We start from the raw sequence: 16685 nt of genomic DNA on the forward strand, positions 1-16685 counted from the left end.
CACACCATCCACACTTCGAAACTACTATCAGCACAACCCCCAGCAACAGGAAGCCTACTAAGAAAACCCAGCAAGAGAAACAGAAGTCAGAATTAAATGTTTGTATGCAGGTTGTTCTTTGTCTAGAGAGCAATAACACAAACTGCCTTCTCCATAAAGAAGCACTTAAAAACATGATATGCAAGTGCAAGGCCACACGGGAATTGAACACTAAATAAATTAAGACCTCAAATGAAAGATTTAAACATCATCTGTGCTGCAGAAGAATGTGGATGCTTTTTAAGAGCGTTAATCACAATTCTGAGCTAACTGGCACAGCAGCTACATTAGAGCCAAGCCCCCTGAGCCCCCCGTGCCGTGGCCAACCCCACTGTGCCTGACAGGGCCAGGAGCACGCTGGCACACCAGAGCTCCACTTCTCTCACAGGAACACAGCTCACACTCACAGAACACGTCTCCCATTTAGAAATGTCCTTTTGTGTGACAGGATTGGTATAGAGGTTCTATCGCCATCTCACTACAGAAAAGGGAGTAGAAGCAGCCCCTCAGAGGAACGTGCCCACAGTCAGGCCATGCAACTTCTAATCCACTTACTGTCCCCAAAGCCTAAGGCACATGTCCTGAAGTCACAGGAGAGCTGCCCCTGGATCATATGCAGATCAACAGGACGAGGAAAAAGAAGAAAACCTCTTCCCTGCCAACATCCTGTACTCCTGACACATTCAGGGCTCAGTGTGAGCAGCCCCAGCTCCCACTGAACAGCAACCTTCCCCAGGCTCAGCTGAACCCCGCGGGAAGCCCTCACACATCCCCACACCTAACAGTCCCAGGCATCCTAAGGAACTCCCTCTGTCTGCAATGAATAGGTCTTTATTACGTCTAAGCAAAGAGATGTATTTGGTCAGGAACAGCATTTGAGGAAAATCTACACTGCTATCAAAATAAGTGATCTAATTTCTTGTGGTCACACAAGACTACTAAGCTTTGGTCATGTTTGAGGCTTTTTAACTTGGACAATTCCCATTTAACAAACACGCACAATGATTTAAAACCAAACGTTTCCAGCTGGGTTGCTGTACAGCGGGAACAAGAAGTGTTCTGCAACTGGCCTGCGATAAGCTTCAGAGGCTTTCTTGTAGAGGAACACAAAGATGCATCTCATTTCATTCACTCTGTGCTTTAGATCCAAATTCAGTAAGAGCTTACAGCTATATTCACTCCATTGCTCAATTTAGTATGCGCAACAATTCTTACAAAAACCCTGCTTGGTTGCACACTGGTGGAGATGCAAAACTATCTCCACAGGGTCCCACTTAAGGTTTGAGCCAAAAAAGAAAGTATTTGTGAAGCTTCCCCAAACACCTCTGAAACGCAGAGTTTCTGATGGTCCCCAGGTGAGTGGTGGAAGCTTACAGGGAGCCGCCACCTCACTGGGTGCAGGAGGCTGAATGCTGATCAGAGGAGCACAATTCCACGAGAAAGCTGTTACAGACACTATACAGCAATTAGCTACCTCCATTAGTCTTCCATTTCCATAGGAATAATGTATATCCAGCTAAAGGGAAAAAAATAAAAAGGGAAAGGGAAAAGCATCATTAAGTTACTCTCATTTTCAGTAACGGTGCAATAAAAATTGGATTCATGGAGGAAATTCAACATAACACAGAGATTTTTTTTCCTCTGATATTTCACTTTTTCCAGGTACAAAACAGCTGCTGATTGCAGTGATGGGGATGAGTGACAGCCCAAGGCCCCCAAGTTAGCATTAAAAAAAAAAGGTGAAGAAAAACCATTGGCTTTAAGCACAACGGCACGACGTGCTGACAGCCACGCAGCCGAGTTCAGCGCCTCTGCCGGACATGGGGCAGAGGGGAGCTGCAGAATGGCTTCATGGAGGTGAGGGGGAAGGTTTCAGTGCAAAGGGCTCGAGGTCTCTATTTATAGTTGAAATAACGTAGCAGCAAGCATAATGTGATGCCTCTGCAGCTGCCTGCCAATGACACACACAGTCAAAGTACAGCTTTTTGAGGTAGGTCTGGGACAGAAGCCGACCGCAATGGCAGAAGTGCTGCTTATTACTGAGAAAGTCTCTGCTCTCTCAGCTGCACGCCTCCTGTCCTTCTCCCAGTGTGTGTGGAAACATATGTGTATGGAAACATTCCCAAATGAAGAGACAGAGGAAAATACTACTCTAGGATAATTGTGCTCATTTCTGTCGTGGCTTGCATCACAGCATGATGCAGCCAACCACTTCTACCCTTAGAAAATCACCAGGATCTCCATGCTGCAAAAATAACCTGATGGGGTTTTTTCTAGGTGCAAGGCTTGTTAGCAAAACTATCCTTGAAACCCACAGTAAAGCCAAGCTGTTTGCCAAATTTCAAATACGTACAAAGAAAACTTTCAACGTCCAGTTCATGCAAGCACAAATATTCCCCTAAAATCCTTGGGTATAAAAATAATGTTGCCCTATCAGTGCATGGAACATACATTTACGCACATTAAAATAGGCTCTGATGGTAACAAAATTATGGTCTTTGCCTCACGTGTATTTTCAGTTCTTAAGAGGACTTCATTTCCTCCTGCAAGATGGAACAGCTGAAATCCAGCTCCTTCCCGAGCTGTAACCTGTAACAGAGTAGCTGCCAACACAAGGAATAAACCTTGGAACGCCACGCATGCTGCCTTTATCACGGACCTGATTCAAAGTTCCCTGAGCCCAGCCTTCAGTGACTCAATGGCCTTCAGAGCAGAGGCCAAAAAAAAAACCAAAGGAAAGAAAAGAAATAAATGAGAAGCACAAAGCACGCAGATGCTGTGCACACTTCCTGCACTGCGCAGCCCCTCTACAGCCCGTAGCCTTTGTAGGATTCGGTCCCAACCTGCACCCCACAAAGAAAATGACACAGCACACAAAACTCCATTTCAGCCATCACCCAGGACTGCTCTGTGAGACACCTTCACAGACAAGACGTGTCAGTGCATTACACAACACAGAAATGAAACATTCAAAGGCTCCTCTTCCAGACTGCTTGTGTCTCTTAACTCATGTAACAGCAAGGAGCTCTCTGAGGGACTCCCTCAGAAAATTAAATGGGTTGAACTGATGAAGTATTTTTAATGTATGTTGACAAAGATCCGGAACGAATGCACGGTTACATTAGTTAAATTGAGGACTACTCTGCTCACCCTCACTAAAACGTCACCTTCTTTTACCATTGTGAGGGTCTAACAATAAAAAATATATACAGAAAAAATGAACTGCATCAAACACTAATCCACTGAGAAAAAATTCCTGTATTTTCTGCAAAATGACTCTGGAAAAGCCTTTTGTTTCATTTTCGTGTTTCCTTTATACTGCATTTGTACGCAGTCTTTCTCCTTTCTATTTCTCTGCTTCCCTTGTGGGTGCAAAAAAATAGGAAAACCAGCACCACGTTGTCATGTGGAGCACAGAAAGGACAACAGGAGACCCTGCCTTTACAGCCAGCCTAAGTAAGCAATGCCTGATGACATGTTTATGCTTCCTCCTACCCAGCCCTGAGCTCCAGGAGGATTACCTCACAGATGCCTACACTGCTCAGGAGCTGAGCTTCACTGGAGACCTGGCATCCTGCACAGGCACTTGGAATCACAGAAAGGTTGGAGCTGGAAGGGAACCTTGAAGGCCACCAGTCCAACTCTCGCACAGTGAACAGTGACTGCCACAGCTTGCCCAGCCTTGAGCAGCCTGACCTTGGCTGCCTGCAGGGATGGGCCCAGATGTGGAGTCCTCAGTTCTCAGTGCAGAAATGAGGCAGAGCTGCTGGAGCACATCCAGAGGAGAGCCACAGAAATGAGCCCAGGGATGGAACACCTCTCCTATCAGGAGAGGCTGAGAGCTGGGGCTGTGCAGGCTGGAGAGGAGAAGGCTCCAGGAGACCTGAGAGCAGCCTGTCAGTACTAAAGTGGAGCTACAGGAAAGAAGGGGACAGACTCTTAAGTGCCATTTCAATGTGGGATTGACAATCTGTGGGCAGGTACTGTTAGGGCTGGGGCTGCTCTTGAAACATCACTGCCTGACTGAGGTCATGGAAGTGCTGATAACAGTCTCTATAGTAAGCCAGAGAGGTCCTGTAAAGAGATGAACACTACCTTGAAGTTTGGACATTCATTTATGCCAGCAACAGAAACCAAACCCTGTGCTTCTACCCCACAGTGACAAGCAAAGAAGTCCAACCTAGAACAAAACCTCAACTTCTGATCTTTCTCAGTGATAAATCACCAATTCTTCCTCACAAGGTCACAAGCAATTTCTATCTGGTAGGGGAAGATAACAAAGTGATGCTTTAGCAGACTGAGGGACTTGTAGTCTTAAGATCAGAAGGCATTTAAAAGTATCATTTCCAAAGACACGTTTTCAAACACATGCAGCAAGGCTCCATTCCTTTCACAAAGCTTCTCCAAGTGGCATTTCACACCCCATGGCTCTTTCCCCACAGACCTCTTGCCCTATTCTTGACCACAGATTACAGCTGTATTTTCATGGGATCGGAGGCAACCCGGCTGTACTGCAGTCTGCCAGCAACACCAAGTTGGTGGAGCGAAAGGATTCTGAGTTCAGCACGGAATGGACATAAAAGGAATTCCATTTCATTGATCATTTCAGCTTTAAACTGTGATACCAAACACTGCCCAAACCCTTGTGCCCAGCACAGTAATGGACGCTGAAGAGCAGCAGGCTGGGCTTTTTCAAAGGAGACACAAATCCTTGCAGCACCTGGACCCACCATTTAGCTCGGAATCACTTGCTGGAAACCGGCCCGGCCACTCCAGCACTGAAGTTACCTTCCCAAGATTCTTCTGCCATTGTCAGCAACCAGAAAGTTCCTGCATGTTTCCAGGGCCTCTGTGCTAACAGGCAGAAGGATGACTTCAAACTGGCACTCACAGGAAGGAGGCAGGCAGCTCATCTCGACAGAAATTCCTCTGGTTTCCATCACACACTGGCACTGCTTTCTTATCATCCACCACAAGCAATGATGATTAAGACTTGACATTCCAAGAACCAGCTTTTATTACATTCGTTTTATTTGGTTCTTTTTAGAAACAGGAAGCAGCCTAGAAAACAGCAGCTGGTTGGGCTTCAGAGCGCAGTCAGAGCGCAGGCCTCCCTCCGACACAGAACTGCCCAGCTCCAGCTCCAAACACACAGCTCTCCTTTCAGACAGCAGCACGAGGCCCCAAGCAAAAACATGCACTCCATTAACTTGATCTGTGCACAGAAATGTGGCAAGCACATGAGAATTCATGTGTTTGTGTGCAGCCCCGGGCTTCTTTGTGGGAATGCCCCCCAATCCATAAAAATCTTTCTTTGAAAAACAATGCTTGCAACACAGCATTCAAATGTGCAATCTGAATAAATATGACTGTCCTAGAGTAGCTTAAACATCAGCACTTTCATTTAAACTAGCATGATGGTGTTCCTATTCATCTTGTTAATGCAGCTACCTTTCCATAAAAGAAAATAAAAAGAAAATGGAAGAAACTGATGCTGAGGAAAAAGACAGTCACCAAGTCACCGAGTAGAAGCTAACAATCCCAACAGGGCTCTACTTTTCAGATCAAACTGAGAATGGGCAGCGATCCGTTCTGTGAGGAAACACCGCTCTGCACTGAACTCAGCCCCGCACAGCTCCGAGCCGTTTCCTCCTCGGGACGTACACCACACCTGAGCACAGCAGGCACCCTGAGGAGGATCTGCAGAAGTCCTTTCTTCCAGGCTGCACCACTGCACTGCCCACAGTTGTGCCTCCAGGCCTCATTCTGTGGAATATCCGTGTTCACACAGCTGTTCCTTTACAAAGAAGTGATAAAACTGAACTGGAGCAGTGGGAGGATGAGGACAAGAGAGCAACCAGAGCCATTCCTGCAGCGCTCTGGTCACAGCTTGTTCTGTTCTTCTGATTCAAAAGGAGCTCTATCAGCAGTGCTGGAAGGAGCCAGGCTACATTTGTATCAATCACCTTCAAAACTATGAAAATCACAGAGATTCGATGGCAAGACCCTCGCAAATAAAGGGAACAGTGGGCTGAAGCATCTGCAAAATCAAACGCTTTTACATGCGTGAAACACTGCTGCAACTGCTGCATTTCACAGCTCACCCACCATTCTTTTCACTTTCCATGCACAGCAATATTTGAGAAAGTGTGTTGTGAATTCAGCTGCTCGCTGATGGCTACACATTTAGAAGCACTCAGAAAAAGGGCAAAGCTTTGCTTCCTTTCTCCAGCAGACCACCCTGGTCAATGACACTCCAGCACGAGCTGCAGCTGTTCCATCTGGTGCAAAGGGAAGCAGTCGATGTCACTGATGGCAACAGAAGATGTTTTGTTGTGACTGTACCTTCGGGGTCTGCGATAGCCCTGCTGCCAAACACCTGCATTTATTCAGACACACGTGCAACAAAACTACATTTTGGGATTCATATTTGTCTTCTCAGATACCAGCCTCAATGAGGAAAGCTAGTGAAAATTGGGAAATCTGCTTTAACACTGCATGCATGGCATCCTTTACACATCACATACAAGTCTAAATACCCAGGTAACAAAAAATCAATCTAGCTCAATGTTAGAGCAACTCTGCATAAGCAAATATACTGCAGAATGTACTGTTGGTTAATTCAGTACTTTCTTCAGTTTTACTTTTTTTCTCCAGTTATTACTTGCTTCCTTTTACATGACTAGCTAGATTTGTCCCTCAGTTCTACCTGAAGTATGTATGCAATTTATCCTATCATCTGAGAGAGCAGGTAGTAGTCTGTGTTTTCAACACAACTTCTGACTTGCTTTGTTTAGATGGTAGCTATCTTTTCTGCAGAAAAAGCTAACACAAGATTTCCAAAGAGAGCACTGCTGTGCTCTATGCCTACAAGAGTAGTCAGCTGCGATTACCCAGCTTCATTTCCTAGTTACCTTACATGTTTTATTCTATTAAGGCAACAGAGACTGAGCTCAGGAATTAATCTTCGTTCCTGTAGAACCCTTGCATACTAGCGAGGCTGTTACTCAGCACATCCTTCCGTTTTTGACATTCCATTTGAGCTCTTCCACGTAACTGACCGAAAAGACATCTTCCCTTAAGCCACACAAGAGAGACGACAGGCAGAACACTGATGCAACCACAGCTCCTTCCAACACAGCTGAGCGTGAGCTGGGGCAGCGCTGACTGCTGGCAGGGTGGGCCAGGCAGGTGCTTGAGCAGCAGCCAGCCGTGCAGCTGTGCTATGAGGCAGAGCCCAGCTCCTCCCCGCAGCACCGCTCTGCTCAGCCCTGCCAGCAGCTGCCCGGCCTGCCCTCCTGTGCCGCGCTCACCCAGCGACTGTGAAACCAGCAGGTAACTGCAGCACCTGGAAAGTAAGAGAAGACTCCATGTGTGTCATTAAACTCAGCTGCTGTTCAGGGACAGTGAAGTCATATTGCATCTTTTTGACATTTACACATTTCCTCCTGTTTTGTTCATTGTGTTTGATAAATGACTTCCATGTGTATTTGGAATATAATGAATGCATCTGAGACTCCCTACTATCCAGAGTAATTGCTCTGCTGTTAAAATAAAACAATTCTCATTTTTTCTCTTAGGCAGAGATCAGGCAGCACTTTACCCTGGTACCAACTTCTGTGCTTGGTCACCTGTTTTGTCCAAGGGGGTTTCTGGGAGAGCAAGGAGGTCAGAAATCAGTGCCACAGTGCTAACTCACGGTAGGAATCATTCCAAGGCTTTCCTTAGAAATGTACACAATGCTGCACAAACTTCAGGGAAAAAACATTAACAAAGTTTATATTAAATCTATTAGGCAAATGTTATTTTATTTTACTTTTAACAGTCACGGTCAATTTACAATAAATAACTCTAAAATCTTCTATTCTAGTCCTTCAACAAGTAGTCCAAAGTTTTCCCATTACTCTTGACACACATTACCCTTTATTTTAGTCTTAATGATCATGTTTTAACAAGCATTTCTCTAGTCAATTAACACAACAGATGGACTATGTTGGGGGCAAGGAGGGAGAGCCTCCAGAAAGCTTTGTAATTTTTGTTAATATTTGCCCTCATTACTTTTGGATGTGTTGCATTTAAAGCGCTGTTCACGTACCAGAAATCTACTGCAGCCCAAGTGTAAAGGAACAGGAGCACAGAACAGGGCTGGCACCTGATCCCTGAGGTCCCTTCCACCCAGAGCCACTCTACAGTTCTACAAAGACAAAAATCACAACCTCAATTGCTGGAGCACCGTTTGAAACTAAAGAAAAACTTTCATCTAACAAACTTTCATCTAACAGACTTTGGAAGAACTACAGCTCTTCCAACACTGACTTCACTGTTGGAGATGATGCTGCCAGAGAAATATGCTTTCCAGATATTTTATTACCAGACCGGTAGTTCAGTTACCAACAATCTTTCCAAAAACCTAAGGACCAGGTATTTCCTTTCCATCTTATATTTGCCAGCAATAGGGCTACGGCCGCTTACGTTTCAGGCCGTTTTTGAAGCAGCTGCTGAGGTTAAGAAAGCTGAGAGCGCTCCTCTCGTCCAGCCACACCACCCCTCTCACCTTGTCACAAGCTACTGGTGCTCTCACTGGCTCTATCCATCCCCACACAGCGACACACGTAAGGAGAACAGCCATGGGATACATCTACTACTTCCTTCAGAGCACTGCAGGCAGCGCAGCCCTCTCACAGCTCCCACCAGGAAGAAGTGCCGTAACTCTGGCACTGCTTTCGGGCTTGTTTGAAACTGAACCCAGGGCTGCTGAAGCAAAACACCGCACAGACAGCATACGCTACACTGGCATGGTGTGCTCAATTATTAAGCATACCAATCTTTTTCTATCTATATTTAATTGGGCAGCTTAATAAGAAGCACAACCCCTACATAACTCTGGTGAAACGCCCAGCGTACCACCAGTATCTATGGTGCCTTTCCACTCTTAACATAGAAATTTATCTTGAAAAAGACCTCAGGGCTTGCTCTGGCCATTTACACAGCCTTGCTGTGGCAGTGATGCAGATCCCATAAGCACGCGTGAAGCTTTTCTACGGCACTCCCGTGGGAATGGCTGTCAAAACAATTTCTCAGGTAGCACACGGAAACTTCCCCTTCATCCTCCCCAGGGCCACGCTTCGTTCCTTCTAAGAATCACAGTGAGAGTCATAACACAGAATATTTCACAGCTGCTCCACATACTTGGGTTCCTTCCTGCACTTACTGTATCCAAATACCTATAGAGCAGCCACACAGAGCCTGAACTTCAATTATTAAATCCAAACATCTTCAACTGGATGAAGAAAGAAAAGCTGCAAGTCCGAGTATTTCCCCACACAGCTCCATTAAAAACTGACTTCACACAGGACTTCAGGACCTGAAGGACACACAGCTGCAATCAGAAATCCCCTGTGCTCAGTGCAAACGTTCAGCCCAGGAGGAATGGCCACATCACAGGACACAACGGACTGGAATTTTTTACTCATCTGGCCTTTGCTGCCTCCACTCAGCACGCCAGCTGCAGCCTATGGAGCTGGGTTTGACATCATACCCAGCTTCAAGGAATTTAACTAGCTTAGATTGGACCTGAACGAGAATCTTACAAATGCACTGGCAAAGGTGCTTCATCACTGGCATGAGCCAAATCTGTAAAATAACCCCAGGACTTCTAATCTAGATTTATGACTTGATGTTAAAATTCCATCAAATATCTACGGTCATTTTCTTGTCTGGATTACAGACAATTATGTGGGATTTAATTTAACTCTGTCAACTCCAATGAATTGACGCCCACTTTGCAGAAATCCTGAATTTGACTCCAAATCAATCCTCGGCCATGGATCAGGATGCACAGCATACTGCACGTTTCCAGACATATTCTGGAAAACTGAATGGCTCTGTTTTATTCACTCCTCTGATGTCTTTCATCTCTTGAAGGCTTTCTCTCTTTGCCCCCAGATGCCATTCAGCAGAACACTAATGGTGCTGGCTACGGCATTTAACATCACATTGTTCAGAAGGCAGTCTGCTCCCCAATAACTGACACGTGAACTTGCTATTAACAGGCCAGATCGTGGCATCTGCCACCCAAACTGCATCACGTTTTCATCTGTGTGCACCTACTGCAGCTCCGCTGCCACAACTGTTCGTATTGACATTTGTAGCATAAAGGCTACGAATGAGTCTCAGAAGGGCAACTTCTGTGAATAAAACTGCACTGAACTTGAATAGAGAGTACAAGACTGCAGGGCAGCCAAGCAGTTGTGCATGTTCTCCAAGGAACCAAAAGACACCATGGGACATTTGCGGAACATTCACCTCAAAAATGAGGTCACCATATCTCTGACCGGCTTCCAAGCAGCAAAGTCACACTATTAAATCTGGTTTGGTCATCAGGTATTGAGGTTTACCATTTACTCGTGCTGCATGCAATATGCAGCTGTGCATGCTGCTGTGCTGTGGCTCCTTCAGCATACATGCCAGAGAACCAAAGTGACCACCACAAACCCACCACAGCTGGGAGCAGCAGTTACTCTCCAACGCCCGAAGGAACACGAGGCACAGGCTCATCACTCACGGCAGAGATGCAGCTAGATTATGATGTTAAGCATTTCTTTACATTCTGCAAACTGATCACAAGGAACACAAGATTGAGCCTAGTTTAAAGTTTCTACACAGGGAATCTGAAACAGCTCCTCAGCAGTGTGTACATCTCCCTACAGACCTGACTTTCTTCACACTCCACTGGGCCTATTTTCCATACTAAATCTTCTCAAAAAATCACTCACTCATCGCCAGGAGAGGAATCAGGAGCTGTGCTTGAAACTGGAGCACAGAAACACCTGCTGATGTAAGCAGCTTGGCACACAGACCTGCAGTTTAATACACACCTCAAACAACTGTCCCAAAACAACCGGCTTTCTGCTTGCACTGCAGACAGTACAGGCCACTTGGTATGGACCAGTGAGAGACAGCAGCACACTCATACACTGGAAGAAAATAATTAAGGCAACGCTGCCACTCTTACATTGAAACTACTTGCAAAACAGTTTTCAATTGGGAAATGCTTATTCCGTTTTCCTGAGGGTAATTACTACTTCACAGTTTCCCTACCCCTCAATTTACATCTCAGCCTACCTGCCTGCCCCAGCGCAGCTGGACTGGTCCCAGAAGCACTAAAACATACATGCTGCAACACTGCCCTGCTAGCCTGGCCTACTTTAAAGGCTTTACTCAACTGCCAGAACTTAAAAGGGAAGGCTTCTTAGATGTGCATTCCCTCCGTGTACTCCTGGTAACCTCCTCCCAAAAACGGAGATGTAAGCAAATTGCATTCAAAGAGACAGATGTTATCTTGCAGCGTAGCCTGACCCAGCTCAGGGCCCAGCTCCCCCCTCACCAGCACACCCTCTTTCTCTTCTGATGGCTGAAATAACGACATTCAGATGTACCTGTTTCATCTCAGGAGGCACAGCTGACATTCTCAACTCTCCCAAACTCCTGCTGCTGTGCTGCACAGCGTGATTACTTCTACAGTCAGCACCAGGACAGCACAGCTGAGAAAACTTCCCTTCGTGTAATTAACTGGCCTCTACTCCCCCCCTTTTCTTCTTTGTAGGAGACATTAAGCAGCACATTACCTTGAAGAATTATTACTGCGGCTCTATCGGGGTATTACCACTGTGTATTCGCTGCTTTATCTGCACGGCAGCATCCACCTGCAGACTGCATCTCTACAAAAGCAGTACCTGGAGTATCCTGTTTTCTTTGTTAAGTACGTACAAAAATGTTCCAAACAGTTAATAGGACTGCAAGGAACGATATTTGAGTATATTGGATTATTCTCTAATCACTGTTAAATCGTATGAAAGATTAAACTGTTTTGTTCTAACCGTTATTAGCAAAACATCTGACAAAGTTTATCCTTTAATCTCTGCATAACTGAAACCCTGTGATCACTATCTCTCTCTGTCACAGGCTGTGGGTATTGTTGCCATCAGGAAAGCTGCAGCCAATGTCAGCACAGAGCGCGTCCGTGTCCACCTGAGCTCTGGGAGGATTCGCAGTGAGCACCGAGGCGCCATGGGGAAACAGTTTAAATAAATGAAAACAGGTCTGCTGGTATCCATCTAACTTCTGCCTTACACACAGCTCTGCTTGCTGACTCGTAAGCACATACAGCAACATGTTTACTGAAATTGCCCAAAAAGAAGTTTAAAAATTATATAGAAGAAACTGATGATCCAATTGTAAACTGTGAATGGAAACAGCTGAAATCTGTAAAGTGGGGACATAAAAATGTAATGTAAAAAGTTGCTTTATGGTACATTGGAAACAACAACAAAAAAATGCATCGGCCAAGGCTGGGTCCACGTCCCAGGAAGCTGCACTGACTGCAGGCAGTGGCCAAGCTTAGCTGAGTATTCTGATGCCATACAGCCTGTTTTCTCACTAAGGCAAACACACACCAGTACCACAAGCAGCCTGACAGAACACGAGTGGTACTGCTCAGAGATACTGTCTGTAAAACAAGAAGAGTGAACTATGACATTCAAGTGAGAGATGCACTTTACAGTACTGCTAGGTAACAGAAAGATCACACAGGGCCCAAGGGAGACACCGCATATGTTGCAAGACTGGCACAGGCCTCCCTATGGTTTCATTACCCCAGTATCCTGTGTTCCACTGAACCAACCCACGAGGAGCCATCCTTCCCTTGCTGTGCAGGGGAGCTTCCTCGAGAACCTCTCCCCAGGCAAACGTGGGAACCTGCTAGCAAATACTTCTAATGTCTGTGTTTGTTGGGATCGTTCCCTAAAGAGAGAAATGCTTTCCTTTGCTCACGCTGTCCCTGGCATCCTTCATCATCAGACAGAGCACTTCACATTTGCCACGTGCTGTTTCTTTCTGCACAGGAAGGGGATATACTGAGCTGGTCAGAACAAAGCAAAAGCAATTTTTTTGGTTAGTTTGTTTTTTGTCATTTTAACACGGTGTTCCCTGGAGGTTATCTCACGGAATGAAAACAGAACAGCACACTCGTGGGATGTGCTCAGTGCTGAGGCACTCACTGCTCCCACTCGTGCCACAGTCCCTGGCCGATGCCCCAGGCCCCTCCGCAGCCCTGCGGCCCATTGCTGAGGCTGGGAGTTGTCCAAGCACAGTTGGTACCACCTGCTGCAAATTCTTCAGTCCTTGTTATCTCTGCAGCAGCTCTCAGCCTTTCAAAAGCTAGTTCCATGAAGAAAGAGGAAAGGACAGTTTGTGCTTCATGTTTAACCTGCAATTCTGTTTTCCAGAAACTCTGCAGATTAATGGCTTTGATTATATTTTAAGAAGTCCCAGTGTGACACAACAAACTATCAGCTCCCGCTGCTATCCTCTCTAGAAGGCCAAACTCTGAGCTGTTAGGTTGCTTGATCAGCAGTATAAACCCAACGTCGTGCCAAAGACTGCAAAGGAACAGCTTTACCGGCAGGTAGCAAGGCTTCTCTGAAGCCATGGAAATAAGAAGTTCATCACAGCTGTCTGCATAAACAACGAGCTGCCCAGCACAGTGCAGACTGCAGCGTTGCTCTGTTTCTGCCACTGCTGAGAACACACACTTTAGTACTGAGGATGCCATCAGAGAAGCAGTGAGGGATGTAACAGAGTCAGCAATCGCAGCACTGCTACAGGAACAGCTGAACTTCTATTCCCAACCAAGATTCACTCCAACTGCCGGACCTGACCAGTACACAGCACTGTACAAGTTTAACATCTGCGAACACACACAGATTGCTACAGCCCGCAGGTCAGGCTATGGGCCCCAGCTACCCGGTCGGAAACTGGGATGCTTCACAGTTAAAGGAAAATCAGAGTTCAAGCCTAGATCCAAACGTCACCGAACCTGCTGCAAATCCAGAAATAGACCTGAATCGCCCAAATTCACACTGAATTGGCCATACAGGCAGGCAGACTGTTTTAATTGTGGCACAGTATTTACATGGTAATCATCAAACAAAGGAAAACCTTACTATGCTTTGGGCATCTTTAACCTGGTAATAAAAATAACAGCAAGATGCTGCTGGGAGAACAGTGACCACCTGCTCCAGGCCTTGCACCCAGCCCACCACACCTGAGCCTGCAGCACTGAGAGGTGGACTGGGGAGGAAAGCATTCTCTGCTTGCATGGAGTTGGCTCCTTCTCTCTGGACAGTAAACAACAGCACCTACCCTCAGTTATGAGTAAGAACAAACCACCACTTTGTAATTAAACAACCTGGCATCTAACGTTTAATCTCCCTGAACAGCTGTCATGTCTCAGAACCTTATGAATAGTGAACAGTAGGACCAAAGAAAGCAAAGACTTTATTTTTAAATACAATTACATATTCTAGGATTAGAAAGCAGTACTAATCATATATATCTGCAGCATAATGCACACGTAACGACCAGTTAATTGCATTTTAACATTCGTGCCTTACTAAATATGCACACATGAACTCTCAGAGCAAACGCAGCACAGTGTAAGCCACCATGCCTTACCAAGGCAGACTGAAACATTCAGCTCTGCGTTTCACGTTCCCGAAGCCCCGACCCGTTCCCTCCTTCACACAGCAGGTCTCCTCCCACTGCCTATGGCCCAGCTCTGTGTGCAGACACTGAAACGTTCCCTGCCGAAGGAGGTGGTGTCCTTAAAACTTCTTAGAGAATTTAATAGGTCTGGAAACTCTTAGTAGGCGACTAAATCCCTTTGTAATCCTGGTAAGTTCTCAGACTGCCCATTCTCACAGGGATACATGGCCTAATTACAAACCCATTAAACATGGAGTTCAAGGGTCTGCTTTAACTCTGGAATTATTTGATCTGCCTTACACTCAGCTTCACTGAAACAGAGTATTTATATTAATAAAAAAAAAGGACACTGAAGTGAAAACAGATCAGAGAGCAGGAAACCAAAAACACGAGGAAAGTACATGGAAACTGAAGAACAGCAAGCAATATGGGAAAGAGCTCCTCCAGCCACAGGGGAAGATTTTCAGCAAAAGAAAGAAAAAGAACACCCACTTGCTCTGAGTAAGCTATTCTTAGCCAAGTGTAAGCAGAGCAAGGAAAAATATTAAGATGCTGTAGTCATGCCACCCTCCACACAATGCAAGACCAGTGCTTTGTCTCTGCACTTAGGCTTCCCAAAACCAGGGTGCTTCAGCACGGACTGGATCTGGCCACAGCGGAGTGCAGAGCACGTATGTGTGCTCACTGTGCGTGCTCTGCTGCAGGCATGCTCAGCCATCAGCCTAACAGTGCAACATGCAGCTGAACACCGCACACAAGCACCTATCTGAACAGCCTGATTTTCCAGGGCTGAAGGATATCAGAGGGTATCTTCGCTCTCCATCCCACAGTGTAAGTTACTAGGAGCTTTGCCCCAGGCTTCGGTGAAAGCAGGACAAGTCCTCACTGAGACGACCCTCACATTCTATCAGTCCACTTTCTCAGACTCACACAAACCGGAGTTTCTCCGCACTCCCCACAAAGGACTGTAAATCACTCAAGTTAAAACAAAAAATCCTATTTTTTTTATTTGATAAGATCCAAGAAGGACAGTTTGAACAGGACAAATCCCACTGTTCTGACAGTCCAAAGCCAGGGCGGCTTCTTTCTTTCCCATTTTCTCTACAGTACCTGTGTTACACAAGCCTTGTACTTTGCCATTCAGGATTAAGAGACCGAAGAGGCATTTAAGTAACAGACTTTGCTCAAATGATCTCACTGTCCAGGGACGTGGAGCCAGCTAACCTGCGACGCTGACACAGAACTTATTTTTCTTGCAGACTATTTGCTTCTGTCATTTGGATGGGGAAAAGAAACTTCAAATCTAGGGTGCAAGCAGCAAGAAAGAGCAAAGCACTGACCCACAGTGTGCTGCGATGTCAGGCACAGTGAGATCTGCTGCTGCTCTGTTAAGCTGCGACACACTGTCCCCAATGATCTAGACGTTGCTTATGAATACTTTAAATCTGTCATCCTAAATTTAAACGTTTCCTTCTCCTCACTTTGAATACCTTCCAGCCTTAACATCTTGATTGTAACAGTACTCAGCACTCAGAGAAACGTGGCCTTCAGCACGTTTATTAGGTTTGCAGTATGTCAACGGCGTACTGTTTGAACATAACATGACAATGAAAGGAATCTCACCCTTCGGCACGTTGTATCCTGATCAAAGCCTGCACCAGTCCGACATCCTTCCAACTACTGAGAAAACACATACTTTGGGATCTGCTGTCTCCTGATGAAAGGCTCCTCATCCCTCACCAATCTAAATCATCAACACAATTCGGATGTGCAGTACTCCAAGCAGAATGTCATCTCACACATCATCCCTATCCCCACTTGCTACATCACACTGTTAACATTTCGTTAAAACGCCTAATTTGTTTTATGTTCTGAACATTACTTCAAAGTGCTGTCAGATAGGATGCACAGACTTGTGCAAGCGCAGGCACATGCAAGGCAGACACACCAATGCACACAAACACAAACACCAGTATATCATACTAGCAGTGGACCCTGAAAGAGCGTCTCTGCTGCACTGCACAGCCATGCCCACCTTGTCAGCACGCTACATTCAAGCAATGCATTAAGAGACTCATTTAAGGCTTTACACAGCACCGCCC

At 45.8% G+C, this 16685-nt stretch overlaps 1 protein-coding gene across 6 annotated transcripts in view; it reads right to left on the bottom strand.

Moving 5' to 3' along the window:
- GPR149 (G protein-coupled receptor 149) overlaps positions 1-16685 on the bottom strand; it is a 125186-nt gene that overhangs the window by 61020 nt on the left and 47481 nt on the right. The window lies entirely within an intron of this gene.

The sequence above is a fragment of the Lagopus muta genome, chromosome 9 (assembly GCF_023343835.1).
Source record: "Lagopus muta isolate bLagMut1 chromosome 9, bLagMut1 primary, whole genome shotgun sequence".
Taxonomy (NCBI): Eukaryota; Metazoa; Chordata; class Aves; order Galliformes; family Phasianidae; genus Lagopus; species Lagopus muta.